General features: G+C 40.0%; 1 protein-coding gene across 1 annotated transcript in view; it reads right to left on the reverse strand.

The window, feature by feature from the left end:
* SV2C (synaptic vesicle glycoprotein 2C) overlaps window positions 1-18,730 on the reverse strand; it is a 230,082-nt gene extending 211,352 nt beyond the window's left edge. The window contains exon 1 of the mRNA XM_089694228.1: window positions 18,156-18,730. The gene's annotated coding sequence lies outside the window, so the exon portion shown is untranslated. The remainder of the gene's footprint in view (window positions 1-18,155) is intronic.
* Between the last annotated feature and the right edge of the window lie 2,612 nt (window positions 18,731-21,342).

A 21,342-nucleotide genomic window follows, 5' to 3' on the forward strand; every position in this document is an offset into this window, starting at 1 on the left:
ATCCCACCTGGCTCCCATGGCGTGCGTGTCCCTTCTTCCATCCCTACTTCTGGGGGAAATTGCTGCTCCCCTGAAAAATGCCGCCCTAGGCAAGTGACTTGTTTGCCTTGTGGTAAATACGCCCCTGGCGTAAGAAGAAATCTCTACAGAGGTAGAGGAATTTCAATCTCAGACAGTTGTCACCAGAACAGATGTTTCCATTGGAAAATTTACAATCACATCTTGTGGTGATACAACTGTATTTTTTTTAATTTTCATTCATTTTCTTTCTGGCAATGATCAACAGAACACATAGAAAGGGTCAATCCACTCAGCTGGAACACAGATGTATATAAATCCAACGAGGTTTCTAACCCTTACCACCAAGTTATAAAAAAGTTTCAAATATACTGTACACACACTGTAACCTACGGCTATGATTGCATCATTGAGACGTTGGCCAAAGAAAACTGTTACTGTCAGTTTCTGATTCTTCCAGCAGAGGAAATGTGACAACCTCTACCAGGGTAAAGCTTCTATATTTAATAAAGGCCATACAGCTTGCACCTCTAAATGGGAGATCTTCCCCCTGGACTTCAGTAAAGGTATGAGAGAAAATTAGGTGTATCTTTTGCAAATGACATATGCTTGTAAAAATGAAAAGAGGCTTGCAGCATCCATCCAAAACTGTAATGATAGTTTTGTACTGACTTAGCCTGTGAGGTATTAAAGATTATTAACATATATGAATTATATTACAAGGATTACTTGCATGCATTATTTATGTACTGCCTTACATTTAATATTTAATATAGCTCTTAGGAAATCCTGTATCCTCTTTTCCAATTTAAAGAATGAGTTGAATGGGTCACTGAAGGCTGTATGTTCACAAATGAATTCAGTTTTACAGAACCAGTTCTAAAAGGAAGGGAAAAGTGGCATCTGAGTTGCAAGGTGGGGATGGAAAGCCATGTTGTGTGATGCCATTTATGGACATTGATATTCTGTCATCTCTGATTAGTCTATTCCATTTTCCTTAGAATGCATACAAGCCCACTTGGTTGGAATTGTTGCAATACAACATAGAATTGTGTTGAGTTAAAGAGTAAGTCCCCATTTCCACCGCTGCGACTTGTCATGTGATTTGATAGTTTCAATTCGAATAAGTCGCACCCTACTGTCCGAATTGGAAGCGGCCATATCAGTGCGATTCTGCACTGATTTTGAAAGTACTTCATGCACTACTTTTGGCAAGTTCAGGTGCAACTTGCATAGACATCTGTGCATGAAGTCACACAGATGTCTTCCAAGTCACACCTGAAGTCGGACTGACATCTGGCTTTGAAATTGTGCGACTTCCCTTGAATTTGCACGATTTCAAAGTCAGATTTCGGTGTTACCGAAGACTAACATGTAACTATGACTAACATCTAATAATTAAAGCTACCTAAGGCAAATAGAACCTAAAAGACATGTTGTTCAAGATGGCATTTTTTTCAATAGGGATCAGATGTACTAAAATAAGGACTCAAGCACCATTTCCAGGCCATCCCCAGAACCTCTTTTCAGTGAAAGCAAGCTCAGTTCCAAGTGTGGGTTTCCCCCTGAGTTTTTAATTTTCAGATCTGTACTCTGTAGAGTTTGCACCCTGAACTGACTAATTATATAAAGGATATGTAACACCATTGTGCAAATAGGTCAAGCCTAGAAAGAAGAAGATACACATGTAAGGAGGAGTTTCCCAGAGGGTTCTAAAGTGTTAAAAGCTTTCTTTTGCTGTGTTTATGCTCTGAGGTTTATTAGGTTGATTATGTTGCAAATTGTTACAATGTTGAAATGTTGCACTGTGTCCTTAGACCTTGTTCACATCTAGTGTTTTGTGATGTCGAACAGAATTGCTGCAATTCTGCCCGTGATTCCAAATCACAGAGCAATAATGACAAATTGTACTACACATGTTTGGGTTAAGACTTCTGGCCAAGTTTTTATCCTCTCTTCAGTAGGGTTACCATGCCCTATACAGGTCATACCATATAAATAGGGTTCACTAAGTGCCCTGGGGTGTTGACCTGGGGAAATACTGCCAAGATGTAGCTGTTATGCTGTTGGTCTGAACCACCCCTTGGGAGGAGCCCAGTTGAGGTTCTCAGTGGCGTCTGGAAACTATGTACTTATCTGGACTTATGCTACCTTAACTGGACCCTCTTACAGATTATTGCTACCTTTTGTGAATTTACTGCCTAATATGGACTCTTGCCTGGAGAAGGACTCTTCATGGACTAAGATATGACTACCTCATTGGGCATTACTTTGGGGCACAAGAGAGCTTTGTACAGGAAAGTTTGTGGATGATGTCTTTAAAGTGGAGTTCCACTTACCCTGTGAAAAAATAAAGTCAGCAACTACAAAAAGTGTAGCTGCTGACTTTTAAAAAACAAACAGTCACTTACCTGTCCCTCGGTCCCGTGGTGTGTCTCCCACAGTCTGTTTCATGGGCTGTCCTGTATTCCAGGAGGCTGGCATCTTTAGTGTGGGCACCCCGCTGTGAATGCTTGCGGCTTCACAGCTGGGTACCTACTGCACATGCACGAGAAGCACTGCGCCTTGTGAATGGTCCTGTAGTCTTCCAGGACCTGTCACATGTCCCAAAAGATTACAGGGAGGGAGGAAACCTTCCGTTTCCAATCACCTAGGCCGGGTGTCGGCAACCCGCGGCTCCAGAGCCGCATGCGGCTCTTTTTCACCTTGGCTGCAGCTCCGGAGCACACTGCCCACCAGGTGACAGGCAATAGGGCAGCAATGGGCAAACTACGGCCCGGCGGACCTTTTAATCCGGCCCGCGGAGCTAGGCTCCCGCTATGCTCCTCTCACAGTCCGCCCTGAAGACCGGTGTAGCATGAAAATCTGTCTCCTATGAGGATCTGTCCCCCTCAACGTATCTGCGCATGTGCCGGAGATCGCCGATCGGCTGCTAATGCCTGAAACTGGCACAGGCGCAGATACGTCGAGGGTGACAGATCCTCATAGGAGACAGATTTGCATGCTACACCGGAACGGCGCGGGAACACGGCGAGAGGAACGCGCGGAGCAAAGGTAAGTGAATTGACACATGGGGGACTTGGGGACTTAATATGGGGGATGAATTAATATGGGGGATGAATTACTATAGGGGGGATGAATTACTATGGGGGATGAATTACTATATGGGGGATGAATTACTATGGGGGATGAATTACTATATGGGGGATGAATTACTATATGGGGGATGAATTACTATATGGGGGATGAATTACTATGGGGGATTAATTACTATATGGGGGATTAATTACTATATGGGGGATTAATTACTATGGGGGATGAATTACTATGGGGGATGAATTACTATATGGGGGATGAGTTACTATATGGGGGATGAATTACTATGGGGGATGAATTACTATGGGGGATGAATTACTATATGGGGGATGAATTACTATATGGGGGATGAATTACTATGGGGGATGAATTACTATATGGGGGATGAATTACTATGGGGGATGAATTACTATGGGGGATGAATTACTATATGGGGGATGTATTTTCAGTTTTAAAAATGTGGCTCTCAAAATAAATTTCAATCGTGGTTTTGGCGAGATTTGGCTCAGTTGAAAAAAAAGGTTGCCCACCACTGACCTAGGCGATCGGACCGGAAGTGGAAGCGAGTACCTGTCAAATTCGGTTACCCGATCCCCCCGTCCCCCAAAGGATCCAATCCTTAATGGGGAGCGGGGGAGCAGTCCTTAAAGCGAAACTTCCCCTTTTGGGTGGAGCTCCACTTTAAGAACTGTTTACTTGTTACCAGTAACTACTTCAGTAACAGATGAACTTTACTGCTCATCTAAATTGCCTGGTCTAACATCTTTAAAGGGGTGCGTGTAAGGCGTATCAAAAGAACAGAGCTTAAAACAGGGGACTGAAGAGGTTAGAGAAAATGAGCTGTCCGTAAAGAAGTCAACCAAAGAGGAAACGAGTGGCATGACAGGGGCAACGGATCCTCTGGTAGTAAAGGGGCATTAAGCTTGGCCCCTTCACTAGCAACTGGTTCCCCACATGTAGGGACCAATCTTGTGGCACAGAGTACCTAGGGACCTAGTCTGGAGTCACAGAGAGAGATGTAGAGGGGGCCCTTTGAGGAGAACAAGTATGTATGGAGAAATGTGTTTCCTGAATCCAATAGCAATATAAGGACCTTGCCACTAGGAGTGAGGTGATGGGACTGTTGAGTTTGTGGAGACCGATACATGCTCTGCGGTGCAAGCACAGAAATGCTGCACAGCTAGGGACATGTGTTCACTAACAAATTTCTGTCTGAAGTGCTTTTAGTGTCAACAGTGTAAGAAGTATAACCACGGATTACAAAGCGTTAATTGTGCAAATTGCCTGCTCGCCTCTAAATTCTGAGTATCACTTACATGCTGATTTCACATGACCACGACTCCTGCCTATGGTTTGGGCATTAGTGAGTGCAGTTATACAGCCTATCCTTACTAAGACACCTCAAGCTCTGCCCACACACAGTCCATAATATAAAAACTGCAACAAACCATCAGGAAAGAAGAAAACAATGAGAATGTTGCAGTGAAAATAATCAACCAGGGTCTAAATGTAATTGATTTTTATTTAGCTCTAAGCAAATAAAATAATTAAAGTAGAAGCTATGGCAAAATAAACACTAGCAGGGGACAAAGGACTAATCACCAGTATTGCATTGTAGGTAACCTGCGACTGATCTTTTACCTTTCTACAGACTTATTTTGCCTTGCTCTACACTGTACACTCACCGGCCACTTAACTAGGTACACCCTGCTGGTGCCAAGAAAAAAGCCCCCACACCATTATACCACCATCACCAGCCTGAATCGGTGATACAAGGCAGGATGGATCCATGCGTTCATGTTGTTTACGCCAAACTCTGACCCTACCATCTGAATGTGGCAACAACAAGTCTGCCCATTCTTCTCTGACCTCTGACATCAACAAGGAATTTTTGTCCACACAACTGCCACTCACTGGATGTTTCCTCTTTTTTGGACCATTCTCTGTAAACCCTAGAAATGGTTGTGCGTGAAAATCCCAGTCGATCAGCAGTTTTTGAATACTTAAATCAGCTCGTCTGGCACCAACAACCATGCCACATTTTAAGTCACTGAAATTTCCTTTCTTCCCCATTCTGATGCTCGATTTAAACTTCAGCAAAACTGTCTTCACCATGTCTACCTGGCTAATGCATTGAGTTGCTGCCATGTGATTGGCTGATTTTTAATTTGTGTTACCAAGCAATTGAATAGGTGTACCTAATAAAGTGGCCGGTGAGTGTATCTCTGTATAGAGACCATGTTGGTAGAAGAAAAAAATCTGTTCTTCATGGCAGAGCTATACCCTTGATGACTGATGGAGTATAAATCAAGTAGCAGTAGGAGAGGTGATCTGCACAGATCCAAGCAATAAATGAAGCAGAAGCAGGGGGATCCTTATCTGAATGTCCTCTGATATAGCTTCTTCTCCAGTAGGAATGTCACCAAATCTCACCCTAAATCCCATGAAACTAGAGATCAGAGGCATACTACCCTAGGTCTTGCATTGCAGATATACAAAAGTTACATTTTTGTGCACTTCTTCTGAGGTACAGTTAAGAGTTTTCAAGATGTTTCCCAAAACATAAGTTTAGGGTTTTCTTTTTTACTACAAATGTACATTCAAAGTTAGATGGCAACAAAGAGACTTTGTGGTACACTATACTACACCATCATGACCAATCTTCCATATACATGTTTAGGTAGGTGTAGCTCATTCTCCCTGCACAGATGGCTCTACTTTGCAGCCACCAATCAGAGAGAGTGGACAATAGGAGGAATATATGTTCTCCTGAGGCACCTGTAGGTGTCACAGGACAGCAGCAGTCCAATTGGATGCTGTTACTCCAGATGACCCCCTGCAGCCATCTTGAGATGGGGCAATGCTTATATGTAAGGCATTGCCTCACTGTGATTGATGAGCATTTTAAATGTGGATAGATTTGGGCTAAGGAGAGTGTGCATACCATAAGGAGAGGTTCCAGTGGAGAAGGGACAGAGTAGGGACTGTTCACCCATTCTACAGATAGGTGCCTTTCTTCTTCAGGTGCCTCACTGCATGACCACCTTTGAGCCAACTCCTCTTACAGTTGCTGTCAGCATCAATGTAGTGTTCCCTGCTATTGCACAGTTCTCTGTAAGTGTTGCTGATCAGACCAGTATGGTTACATAGACTTTTCTACTATTTTGTTGGAACTTCTACCTTCATACATCTACTGTGAACTTCAGGTGTGTGTGTGTATGTGTATGTGTGTGTGCGCGTGTGTCCTTCCTCCCCCATGGGAAGGAATGCTTGGGTGCTACCTACCCATGTATGAGATTGTCAGATCTTTTTGCTCAAATTTTCAGCACACGGGGCTGCTGTAAGCCTTGACAAATAAATAAAATGTAATCCAACATATTTATCATGTCCGAACCACTGCTCAGCTCTGGTGCAGCAGACCCTTGAAGCCAGTGAGGTTGATTTACTAAAGGCTGTTCACTTTCTCTTAGCTCAGTGAATGAAAACAATACTGTTTTTTTCTTTGCATATGATTGGGTATACTATGCAAAGTACATTTTCATCACATTGACTAAGCTTAGAAAAAAATTTATTTGCAAAGTGAAAAGCGTATTTGCCTTTAGTAAATCAACTCAAAGTTTCCCAAGCTACACCAAGTCCTGTAACCATAAACTATTCGTATCCCACTAAGCCCTAACTTATTTCTTTCATGGGGAGAAAAGCCATGAACTCTTCTTCTTGCTCATGCACACACACAAAAAGGAATGACAGCTCATATCCAGAGTTATTAAAAACAATGAATTAAAACTCCAGCATCTGTACCGAACTTCCCTCCTACTGATACGCAAAGTCAGTTCTCAGCGGGTGACCTTGTAGGAAGTAGCTCAGCAGGCGCACTAGGGTCTGCTCACCAGTGTGAATCCATCCAAGGTAGAAAGCAGTTTCTAGGCTTGACTGCATTTTGGGAGCATTCCATTGACTGCTCAATTTATTTATTATTGAATAAATATAGTATTAATATTCATTTCATTGACATGTTGTGTTATATGCACATCATAAGAATAGTCTAAATATGCAACCCAGGAACTGATTCCTCACCTTGCTCCAGAGTAGGTGTCCAACTCTCATACTATGCATTGAGCCCTAATATAACAGCAATCTCCCCTTCAATGCAGCTACATTTGTTGTTTCTTTACCTCATAGCATTCACACTCTGTTCTCCTCAGCTGTACTTTTAAAGCAGTATATTGTCTTGAATTGAATGCATTTACTACTTCCTTGTTTAATTATATAATTCTTTGGTCACAATGATGTAAATATATGAAATAGTGAATCACATTATTTATCTTATAGCATTTGTATATTACAGTCACCAGCCACTTTATTAGGTACACCTTGCTAGTGCCAAGAAAAAATCCTCCACACCATTACATCACCACCAGCATGAACCGTTGATACAAGGCAGGATGGATCCATGCTTTCACATTGATTACGCCAAATTCTGACCCTAGCATCTGAATGTTGCAGAAACCAGTTTGCCCATTCCCCTCTGATATCAACAAGGCATTTTCGTCCACACAGCTGCTGCTCGCTGGATATTTTATCTTTTTTGGACCATTCTCTGTAAACCCTAGAGATGGTTGTGTGTGAAAATCCCAGTAGATGAGCAGTTTTTGAAATACTCAGATCAGCCCGTCTGGCACCAACAACCATGCCACATTCAAAGTCATTGAAATCCCCTTTCTTCCCTATTCTGATGCTCTGTTTGAACTTCAGCAAGTTGTCTTCATCATGTCTACATGCCTAAATGCACCAAGTTTCTGCCATGTGATAGGCTGATTGCAATTTGTGTTACCAAGCAATTGAATAGGTGTACCTAATAAAGTGGCCTGCGAGTGTATTTTGTATTTCAGTACACTTGCACTTTACTAATTAACTGTACTTTATCTAAATAGATAGGCTCCTAAATGCAGCACACATCAGGGAGTCTATACCGTGAACATAGTCTCCTCCTGGAGAGGGAATAAGATTCTCCTATTATTATCATTATTATGTTGGAAATATCAAATTTTTCTTTTTTTTTTTATAAATCCTGATATCTAATTTCATAGCATTTTCATGATTCTAAATAAATTGTATATTTTGTATGACTTTAACTATTGTATTGGTGGCACCTATTATCTCAGGCATAAAGTTCTTATTAGTTGATTTTGGGGTTTTTTTGTTGGACAGGTGTAGGAATAATATTATTTATATTTTGGCTTTGTAGGTATGTGGCCAGTATGATGACAGATTTGCAGAGATTTCATAATACGATACTGAGAGAGATATATGAAGCCAAAACTAAAATATCTGTTTTGGTTGGACTGTGTAATAGCATATTATATGGGTTACTACTAGTAATGAGTGGGTGATTTTGCCAAACTTGATTTTGTCAAAATCTTTTGCCATAGATATAATATTTCTCTTTAAAGCTAGAAGCACTGAGCTGTGCGGCACTGTCCCTGTGTGGTGTGGCTTTACTTATCATTAAAGTCATCTGATCACCACATCAATATCAGTGTAATCACATGGCTTTCTGGCAAAAGTCCTTTTATTGTGTTGAGGATCACATAAAATCACATGATTGGTATTACAGTGATGACTATAACATGTCTTTGTTTATCTGCAAAGGTAAGGAATAGTACTAGAGTTAACTCTAGACTGGTCCATTGCACCCTTAACCATCACCTTAATTCTGCATTCCCCATTGACTTCAATATATTTCACCAAAACTGTAAAATTTCAGCATATTGTCTTGAACTAAAGCGAAAACTCCCACTTTCACTTATCCCTAGTTCTTCTTTCATGCTCTGAGGGCTGAGGACAGATGTGTATCTACCCTCTGCAATAGGCCATCTCTCATCATTTAATTATAACTGTGTGAGGAGTAGGCTCAACAACAACATAGTGGACTCATCACAGGAGGAAGGATTAATTAACCCGCTGAACTGAATTTATGATTGGCTTGAATTTGAAGGAGTGGACATAATGGGACTTCATTTTCTAAGACATTGCGTACCACAATACTCAGCCAATTGAAAAATTTGTTTCTGTGTTCTAAAGGATCATCAGAGTAACACCTATGGAAAATGTAAAATGACTGGTAATTTATATTACACCTTATCATCATTAGTTTATTTTCTTCTTTGTACTGTCAACACATTTTTTTTGCATATTGTACACAAGCCTCTTTCATAAACAGTGCAGGTGCAGTCATATAAAGGATATTTGTATATTCAGTGTTCCTCTGATTCTTCTAAAATTTGGAAATGCTGCCCCTTCCTCTCCCACTCTAACTACTGTTGTACTAGAGCAGGGGTCTCCAAACTGCGGCCTGCAGGCCGGGTGGAGCCCTTTGCTTGCTTTTATCCGGCCCTTGGGGCTCTTTTCCTTCCACTGATAAGAAGCACTATTCCTTCCATTGACACTAATGATGGGGCGCTATTCTTCCCACTGACACCAGCAATGGGTCGCTATTCCTCCCACAGACACCAACAATTGGGCACTATTCCTCCCACTGTCACCAATAATGGGGCACTGTTCCTTCCACTGACACCAACAATGGGGAACTGTTCCTCTCACTGACCACCAAGCCTAGGGTATTGTATACTCCACTGATGCCAGGGCATTTTCTACTCCCACTGGCCCCAATCTGGCCCTCCTAAAGTTTGAAGGACAATAAACTGGCCCTTTGTTTCAAAAGTTTGGAGACCCCTGTACTGGAGGCTGATACCAAGTCAACTTCAAGTACTCTTACTAGCGAAATGTAATAACACATTGCAAATTCAGGTACTTATACTAACTAGATTTAATAAGACATTTAATTATCTCATAATGAATATAAAATGGCATTAATTGTTGTTTTTTATACCTGCCTGGAATTTATCTTTAGCTGTTGGGGGGAGGAGGTTAAGCAGTCAATTTATGGTTTCGATTTTGTTTAGTGTAAGAGTTGGTGGAGTTAGACCTTAAGGGCTCAGTTTTTGAGTAAGTTTTAGTATTAGGGTAAGGGATGGGGTGGGGGGATACATTAAGGGTTAATGCATATTGTTGGAGGGATTTAGTGCAAAGGGCTCATTTTAGGGGAAGTGGGTTTAATGTTAATGGGTTCTTCATTGTAGAGATACTGTTTTGTATTTATTGATAGGGAAACTGTAGATTTTTCACTTTTTCTTGGCAACCTTGCACAGTAAACTACCTTTTCCAAAAGCAACTGTTTTGTTTATTTAAATTAATGGTCTAAATACAATCAGTTCAGATTCTTGTAGCAGACCTTTATTTAAATGACTGTCCCGTTAATCTTTTTAAGTCAAAAGTCAGTTCCCCATAAATACAAATGGGTGTTAAGTGCCAAATTACTTGACTAAAAAGACACATGGCAATCTGAACCAAAAGGTCCAACAGGTAATGACCAGGGCTTTAGGCATCACAGCTGAATATCTGTACCCTTCAGTACAAATTGTGCACCGTGTGTCATATAATTATTTTATAAAAAAAACAGCTTGAATGTGCTAATAGAAATAACATGGTATTTGCTTTATATCAACATCTTCATTTTTAACAGTTTAGGCCAGTCTCCAAACTTTTTAAACAGACTTTTATCCTTCAGACTTCAGAGGGGCCGGACTGTGGACGGTAGGAGTAAATAATGTCCTGGCATTTCACTATTGGTGTCAGTGAAAGTACTAGTTTCCCATCATTGATGTCAGTGAGAGGAATAATGCCCCATCATTGGTATCAGGGGGAAGAATAGTGTCCCATAATTGGAATCAGTGAGAGGAATAGTGTCGCATCATTGGAGTCATTGGGAGGAATAGTGCCCCATCATTGGTGTCAGTGGGAGGAATACTGCCCCATTATCGGAGTCAGTGGTCAGAATAGTGCCTCATCATTGGCGTCAGTGGAAGCAATACTGCCCCTTTATTGGAGTCAGTGGGATGAATAGTGTTTCATCATTGGTATCAGTGGGAGGAATAGTGTCCTATCATTGGTGTCAGTGGGAGGAATACTGCTCCCTTATTGGAGTCAGTGGGATGAATAGTGTCCTCTCATTGGTGTCAGTGGGAGGAATAGTGCCCCAATATTGGTGTCAGTGACAGGAATTTTGCCCCATTGTTAATGTCAATGGGAAGAATAGTGCCCCAAGGGCCGGATACAGGCGAACAAAGGGCCGCATATGACCCCCAGGCTGCAGTTTGGAGACCACTGGTATAGACCAACAAACAGAGAAGAGATGTTCCTAGAGCTGCAGAAAGTCTTTTGATTCTGTTTATACCCACCCTACAGTTTTTTTGTTGAATTTAGCTACAAATGTGCAGTGGTGACCAGAAGATCTTGCTTATACGCCACAGATATCTATGGCAGGGGGGACTTGTTACTCAGTTCTGGCCATTTTTTAGGCATGCAAGCTGTTGTCAAACAAAAGGCACATTCTGAAGCTTGGTGTTGCCCTTTTAGCCCTGATACACTGGTCTACAAGTGCCATTATGGTACATAGCAGCAACCCCAGGATAGCTGTTAAAGTGAATGCTGAGTGCCACAACAAGCAAAAACTACAGTCTATGTTTAGAAATGCCAGGTCTTTGCTACTGCCCTCATCTCATTCCTGATCCTACTGTAAAAGGCAGGTCTCTGAACTTCCCCTATTTGAGATTATGTATTTTGTATAATTATGTGGCATCCACTAGGCAACCATTATACACAGCATTTTACTTATCACTTGGTCCCCATTAGATTCTTCAAATTTGTATGCAATGAATGACCCTAAAGACAGGAAACCAGAAACTTCACTTTATGAAAGATCCCTGAGGCTCAACTACCAAAAGGTAGTTTTAAGCATGGCCATTAAAAAGCATGCACATGTTTGTGTAACATCAAGGAATTTGTCAATCCCAAAAATGGGGAAATCATTAAAATAAGAGACTTTTATAATTGTAGCACAGAGGGGGTGATTTATGCCTTAAAATGTCTGTGTCCTTAAATGTATGCAGGGAAAACAATTCATCCTGTTAGGAGACGAGTCCTTGAAACTGTGAATGGTATAACTCAAAATAAGGATAGACCAGTGGCTAGACACATAATACAAACACATGGTGGCAAGGCAGACCTCCTACATTTTTGGATTATTGATAATCTAGGCCCTAGCAAAGGAGATCTAGCTTTAAATGTCTCTTAAAGCTTGAAGCAAAATGGATTTTCCGGTTAAACTCAAGAGCACCATGTGGGTTAAATGAAGGCTTTACCTTCCTCCCTTTTGTGTTTGATTAGGGACTTTGGTTTCTGTCTGAACTGACCTCATAAAATATTATATAATGGTATGAACTGTTTCAGATATAAACAAGTTTCTAGTGGCGAGGTATCAAGGTTGTGTCTATGGGATAATTGTAGAGTGGAACAGCAGTATATTGCCTCTTGGATTATTGTAATGTTATTTTTCATCCTCAAGATGGCGACCTATGATGAACTGAGCATGTGCCAAAGTTTGGAAGCACCATGACGTCATGCACGTGATGACCCACGTCCGCGGTGACGTCACAACGTCGCGCACGTAGCGGCCATTTGTTGGCCAATATCTCTCTATATAGGTGTAAACCAAACAATAGGTGTCATTTCTTGCCAACATGTGATACTGAGCACTGCTTCTTACCACTACTTGATCTGATTTGAATTCTTTATACTCCCGATGAAGCTCTGTAGTTGGACTAAAACATGTAGAGTTCTTTCTTTAATTTTCTTTTTCGGGTCATTTGGGAGCAATTTTTGAATGCAAATGTACTCACTCCCCTTTTTGGAGTGATTTGCACTGCGCATGTAAGCACATTATTTACATTCCTCAAGACAGTGAGGTATTTTTGACTTGATATGGTGATGTATGGGACTTGTCCATTAGAGGCTTGAATTGAGGCCCATGGATGAGTGTACCCATATTACATATCTGTAGCAAGATAGACCATATTACCTATTGGGTTCTTTTCTGGGGGAATTTCATTTCTTCAGTGGAGAGTGTATGCATTTTTACCTGATAGGCATATGATCAAACCACAATGGTTTTTGCCACAACTTCATCCAAAGATGATATGAAATCATGACTCAGCTTGGAGATGGCAATTATTTAGATGTAAGGGATAAGATTATTGGCTAGCAATTGTAATTATTTAAATTATGAGTTTGTTGCACAGTGCATCCCAGTCTATACGGTTTTGAATTGAATACTGTTTAGTACATATATTTTTATAAAAATCTTAACAAAAAGGTTATATTTCAAATTAATTAATTGGCCAATTGGTACCCAGGGATACGCACCCTCGTCCAGTATAGAGCTGAGAAAATAAGTTGTAAAAAAAAAAAAGATTATCCCCCCCTTCTAAAAAAAAAAGCAAAAAAAAAAACAAAACCAATGCCCACTTCAATCATCCATATTGTGCTAGGGAATCTACAGCTGAGCACTCACTGAATGGATAGTTATGGGAAACCCACGAAAGGCAATGCACCATAAATGGCCCCATAGACACATCCTAATGTATTGTTGCATTACTATCACACAGGAATGCATTTGTTAGAATGAAATTCCCTGGAGTGGAATCATGGTGCACCAAGTTGGCCCTTTTAAATACATATCATTTCCCTTGGGAACACTCCTAAATTACTGTCATTGACTTGTAGGAGCAGAATTTGTAAATGGGATCAGTAAGCACCACAGCATTTCAAATAACACATTTAGATGGAAATTCAAATTAAAAAAGTAAAGCTTTCCATTTTCATAAATAGAAGTAAGGGTGCAGCACAGGAAAATAAAGCATAAATGTTGCTTATGTAAGATTACAATCCAAGCTACCTAAGGCACATCATCACAATCAAAAATACTAAAAATGCTAAAGGTAATGCCTGAATGTTTCTTATATCATTGTGCATGAAATAAAGAATTAAAAAAACTAAAAGGTAATTAAAAAAATGTAAAGCCAATCAACCATAAAACATGACACGTATTGCTGTACACATGGTATGTTCTTTTTCTATGCTTACTATGTCTACTGTAATTGACTATCACTGGTTCTCATTTAGGAAAAACAAACTGAACTTTTCTCCCTGATATATTAATTCAGAAAAAAATGCTAGAAACATATTTCATGCTACTCTAATTTAAAAATCAGTCATATTTGACACACACTCATAGAATGTGTGTATATACAACTATATGTCATATACATATAGTACACACATATGTATATAGAGAAAAATACAGCATGGACAGTAAACATTTGTATCATTCAAATATCAAGCCATGTGGAAAACTGAATGGGCAATATATCTTTGGGCATTATTATCAACCCACATGATCATCCCACACGTGCAGTTATATATTATAACAAAAGCATATACTGTATAACAGCCATGTATATTTGTTTGGCCTGCAGAATCATAAGTAAATCCACTTTATTCTGAGCTTCACATCCAAAGTACACAACAAGATATGCCTCAAAATGAACTAAATGAAGTGGCCCATCAATACGAACGCTTGTGGTTATGGGTTTTTCTGTATTTGCAAACACATTTGTTGTAACTAAAGAGGGTTTCGTGTAGTCTGATGTTCCTATGAATGACGTAATGCACAGCATTACCACAGGGCAGGGCTTGTAACTATGGATGTATCCGCATTGTCATGTCTTCAGAATAGTAGTAAAATCCAGTTTTATAAGGAGATCCACCCTATAAGGAGATTATTCCTTTTTTCACTAACAGGAATTCAAAATGTATAAAAGTTACATACTTCTTTATAATTCCCAATTCCCAGGACTATACATTTTGCTATATGTACTACCATAATATTGGCTATTCCAAATGACTTCACTGAAATGTTACTATATGTAACATCGTAATATGTCATATAAAATAGGTAATATTTAATCTAAAATATTTATTATTTTATATCTAAAAAAAAATATTGAACCCTAATTAGCATGTGAACAATATCTTTAATAAACACACCTGAGCAAGCCTAGGAAATCCATGTTGTATGGTGTTACACAAACAACAGGTGTACATATAATATAATTTAAAATAAATGTTTCACAATGTAAAATGAACAGTACATGTTTGTATCATGCTGCTCCGTCTGAAAGATTTTTTTCTTTAATGTACTGTGAATGCTGTTATTTTCTCAGTAGTAAAATGCATGTGTAATATGCTGCAGTGAGCTCAGTCAACTAGTCATTTAGTAGGAGCAGATTACACAGCGGTGAGTGAATAGTCTAATTGGTAATAATAAGATGTAATGGAACCAGTGCACACCCAGTCTGGAAAAACTGGCGATACAGGATTCACAATGTAGATAACATAGACAGCTGGTACTTTTTCATGTATGTCCTTCCACGTCATAAACAAAGTGTTCACTTTCTTTATTTTAATGTTTCTTATTCCCCGTGGAATTACTTTAATTTCAATATATAACAGAAGTCACATATAAGAAAAAAAAAAAGATATCCTAGTGTACTATTTACAGCGAAGCATAGAAACAAGCATAGTAATACATATCATCTAGATTTAATATAACTTTTCTCTCCTCCATCCAACACTGAAAGGACACTTCCAGATATGTAAATTTTATGCCATGCTGCCAAACCTGTATCTAGCTCAAAGATCCACACAGATCAATAATATATAAAAATGGGGGGGGATGGGAACGAAGCAGGCTGCTAAACAAAAAAAAATCCCATTAACCAATTGGTGTTAGCATGGTGGAAAATTTACGTCCTTTCAAATTAGAGGGTCCCAGCCTCTTTTTGTGCCAAGGGGGTCGCTGACAAATTTTTTTTGCAATCCCTAATTTTATTTCGCAGTTCTATTTGCGAGAGAATGCTGGCATTCTGCAAAGATTAAAAAGATCCAACAGCTTGTAATTTATGAATAAGATTTTACCATTTCCTGCTATATTTCCGCAAAATGGCAACCATGAGGGTTGCTAATCGCTAGAATCGCTAGATGTTCAGTGGACCAGAGACTATGAGCGAAACAGTGATCTAAAAATGATTCACAAACCTGTGACAAAATGACATATGTAACTTTTCTATCATTCAGAATGACTGCACATCAGTTACTGAAGACAAGGCTTGCTGTCAAGTTTGTTAAGTATTACAGTTCTTGGTGCCATTGCACAATGAAGGAACCACACACACACCCCCATAGTATTCTTGTGCCTGGTTAGACTCAACTCTCTGCACTGCAGTTGACTGCAGCTTACCCTGTTCTTGTCTACTAAGGGGGGGGGGGGTGGATTTTATTGTTTGGATCCAGCCAGTCTGCCTAGTATTACCTTTGCGGGAAGAGCGACTACTATCAATCACAGCGCACCCTTTGACGCACACTGATTCTGGTAATGAGATTTTGTTTGCCCTGACACTCTGCATTTGGCTCACTGTGCAGTTGTTTGACAAATGACAGCTCTTGGGGATGACTCAGACTCCGCAGAACCAGCAGGTCTCGTTTTAACCCCTTCTATGCCGGAGGGACCTTGAGGAGGAGGCACTGCAGGCAACGGAGGCAGTGAAGAGTGGTGGGGACATGCTAGTTCTGCAGCAAGCTTCCTACACTTTGAGCCAACTACTGCAATAAGTTGTCATCTCCTGGTAAGGCAACAAAACAAAAAAGCAACAAAGTGCAGTAATTCACAGAAACCAATCACAATGCCTTATTATGACTACTTATGAGCTTTCAGATCATGTTACTTATTAATATCCAAAATAAAAAACAAAAGTAGTGCCAACTCTATACAACAGCAATTTCTGCAAGGAGCTAGATCCTTGAAAAAAAAATCAACACACCTGAGATTGACACTATGGGGTTGATTTATTAAAAATGGAGAGTGCAAAATCTGGTGCAACTGTGCATGGGATCCAATCGGCTTCCAGATTTTGTTTTTTTTTTTTGTCAAAGCGTAATTGAATAACCTGAAGTTAGAAACAGATTGGCTACCATGGACCGCTGCTTAAGATTTTTCACTCTCCAGTTTTAGTAAATCTATCCCTTCCAGTCCAAAACTGATTGCCATCAGATTGTACAAAACTACTAAGCAAGTTGTATTGCATTTGAAAATGACAGTACATAAAGGCAAGCATTACAAAAATATTAACTGTTCTATACATTAAAGAAAATAAATATGCATTATTATTATTGCTAGGTCACTATAAAGAAATATACATTATTACTGCTAGGTCGCTATAAAGAAATATACATTATTATTGCTAGGTCGCTATAAAGAAATATACATTATTATTGCTAGGTCGCTATAAAGAAATATACATTATTATTGCTAGGTCGCTATAAAGAAATATACATTATTATTGCTAGGTCGCTATAAAGAAATATACATTATTATTGCTAGGTTGCTATAAAGAAATATGCATTAATATTGCTAGGTCACTATAATTATACATTATTATTGCTAGGTCACTATAATTATACATTATTATTGCTAGGTCACTATAAAGAATTATACATTATTATTGCTAGGTCACTATAATTATACATTATTATTGCTAGGTCACTATAATTATACATTATTATTGCTGGGTCACTATAAAGAATTATACATTATTATTGCTGGGTCACTATAAAAAAATATGCATTATTATTGCTGGGTCACTATAAAGAATTATACATTATTATTGCTAGGTCACTATAAAGAATTATACATTATTATTGCTGGGTCACTACAAAAAATTATACATTATTATTGCTAGGTCACTATAAAGAATTAGACATTATTATTGCTATGTCACTATAAAGAAATCTACATTATTATTGCTAGGTCACTATAATTATACATTATTATTGCTAGGTCACTATTAGGAATCAGTTGCAAATGACAGCTGCAAAGAAAGTTACCAAGTTGTCCCCTAGCATGACAGCACTCTCTTTTCATAGCCAGGGGAAGCCTTGCAAGGGACAGGAGCAGCTGCAGCAGGCGTGAGAGTGTGGCTGGCCGTGTAGCAGAGTGTTGCTGTCCTATGTGTAGCCCTACTTACCTCCGTCCCGCTTGCACTCCGCTCAGCAGCAGTGGCGGCGGCTGTGTAGCTGGCAGCGCAGGGAGCTGTCCGCGGCTCAGTGCTGAAAGGGCCAGCAGCAGCAGCAGCAGCAGCAGCAGTAGCGGCACACAGGGAGGACTGAGCACATTGGGTGGATCTTACGCTGCAGTTCTATTCTGCTGCAGTGCTGAATAAGAGCAAAGAAGGAACAAAGTCTTTCAGTCACACACACACATAGCTTTTTGTACCGGAGAACACGGGAGGCACAAGGCGTACAGATGAAATGAGCAGGCAGGGAAGATTTGTGGGCAATCAATAATTGAAAGGCTGGGAGTGGAGTGGGCAATCCCCAGCTCGTGCAGGGAAGCAGCTGTGGGGGTGGAGAGAGAATGCAGGCATTAGAGGGGGGTGACAGGTTTTTGCTTGAATAACAATGTAGAAGCCAGCATGTTTCCAGCGTGGAAGTGTTTGTGTCGTGACATTAGTGGAAGGGGTCAGGCAGAAGTTAAGAAGTGCAGGATTCCCCTCTGTGTATGGACACTTAAGGGGAGATCAGATCTCCTGTGCTTAGTGTGTGGGGCAATAAAGTGTTCTGGAAGAAGATACATTCAGGATTACAGAGAAAAAGGCAGCTATAGAAGAGATCCCAGCCAGTGAGGGGTTACATGTGCCCTTAGCTCCTCCTAACATAGAGAGAGCTGCAGAATGGATTCCATTTGTAAAGTTTTACTATGAAAGTCATAGTCATTCTGAAATATAGACCCTCCTCATCAAAAATATGTCATTGAGGCACACTATATAAAAGTAGCAATGTGTTGAACTGCATGGACTTTTGTCTTTTTTCAGCCAGACTAATTATGTAACTATGTGCAGCTCATTTGTAATATTCACAATTTACTAAATAAAATAATACATTACAATTTGTTTTTGTAAGGAGCCATCATTGTGCATATACTGTATGATGAATGGTAGAAATGATCTATTACAAAAAACCTTTACATTGTGCTGAGAAAAAAGAAAAGTCAGAGTGCTATAGAAATGATTAGATTTGTAAACTATAGGAAGTTTTACAAGAACAAAAAAAAAAAAAAGTGTTTGGAGCGATCGCCAGGTAATCTGATTGTTAGTACACAGCTTTTGAGAGCCGCTTAGGATAGTTCATGCAAAATTATCCAAAGCTACAAGCACAAAGTTAACAGAACCATTTTCATTTACCCCTGGTTCACATATATGCGTTTTGCGCAGGCACAAGAGCCCATTCATTTGAATGGACTCCCATGCCCTGTGACACGCAGGGAAGAAGTCTTTGCACTCAGTTCCCAGTACGATTGCGTTTTCCAGTGTGGGTGACATGCCATTAGAACTAATGGCACCTGCTCGCGGGTCTGCATTCCTCTGTGCGGGTGGTGCGGCTGCACAGATTTTCACCACCCGCACATATGTGAACCAAGCCTTAATCAGTACAGTATTTGTCTGAAAAAAATCGAGTGACCAAGACCACGCAACCTTGATAAGGAAAGAATACATTACAACATCATGCGTATACAATATATTACATCATCATGGGAAGTTGTATTTGGTCTAACGAAATTTTTTGTAACTCTAGTAACATATTTGTTTTCGATATGAGACTAACATGCAAAAAAACCCCCAAAAAACAGACAATCATTCGTTCGATATTCTCACCAGGTCTACTAGGCATAAGCTTTCAAAAATATGGAAGCTCTTAATCAAAAACATAATTTGATTGATTCATGATGGCACACTGTGTAATTAGCAATGTGCAAATAATGACCAAATTCGTGATTTACCAGATAAAATAATGCAGTGTGGAATTGTTTGGTTGTAACATTTTGCGGAAGGGTCAGACAGATGTTGAGACGTGTAGGACTCCCTTATATATATATAGACCAGGGCTTAAAAAAGCCGCTCACCCGCTCGCCAAATGCGAGGAGAAATTTCTCTGTGGCGAGTGGCGAGTGACTGCGAGCGGTGAGCACAGATGAAGCATGGAGTGACTGCACCTGTGCTCCAAGCCTCATTGTGAAGCCGAGTTTTGGTTTACAACTTCCGGTTTCCGGCTTTTGCGGCACCGCCGCCAAGGGAACAAGTGTGAGAGAGGTCTGCTCTCCTCTGCTGAGAGGAGACACCCTCTCCACCGCCGCAGGGGACTCAGGAGGACAGTAAATACTGTATACAAAATGTCCTATCACTATAATGGAGTACTGGGGAGCTGTGATATACATTATTCAGTAATGTATATACCAGCTCCCCTGTACTCCATTATAGTGATGACATGCATACAGTAATGATTACTGTATACATGTCATATCACTATAATGGAGTACAGGGGAGCTGGGATATACATTACTGTATACATGTCATATCGCTATAATGGAGTACAGGGGAGCTGGGATATACATACTGTATACATGTCATATCGCTATAATGGAGTACAGGGGAGCTGGGATATACATACTGTATACATGTCATATCGATATAATGGAGTACAGGGGAGCTGGGATATACATACTGTATACATGTCATATCGCTATAATGGAGTACAGGGGAGCTGGGATATACATACTGTATACATGTCATATCGCTATAATGGAGTACAGGGGAGCTGGGATATACATTACTGTATACATGTCATATCGCTATAATGGAGTACAGGGGAGCTGGGATATACATTACTGTATACATGTCATATCGCTATAATGGAGTACAGGGGAGCTGGGATATACATACTGTATACATGTCATATCGCTATAATGGAGTACAGGGGAGCTGGGATATACATTACTGTATACATGTCATATCGCTATAATGGAGTACAGGGGAGCTAAGATATACATTACTGTATACATGTCATATCGCTATAATGGAGTACAGGGGAGCTGGGATATACATACTGTATACATGTCATATCGCTATAATGGAGTACAGGGGAGCTGGGATATACATTACTGTATACATGTCATATCACTATAATGGAGTACAGGGGAGCTGGGATATACATTACTGTATACATGTCATATCGCTATAATGGAGTACAGGGGAGCTAAGATATACATTACTGTATACATGTCATATCGCTATAATGGAGTACAGGGGAGCTGGGATATACATACTGAATACATGTCATATCGCTATAATGGAGTACAGGGGAGCTGGGATATACATT

Source organism: Staurois parvus, unplaced genomic scaffold (assembly GCF_062004578.1).
Source record: "Staurois parvus isolate SC_StPar_1 unplaced genomic scaffold, SC_StPar_1.0 ptg000656l, whole genome shotgun sequence".
Classification (NCBI taxonomy): Eukaryota; Metazoa; Chordata; class Amphibia; order Anura; family Ranidae; genus Staurois; species Staurois parvus.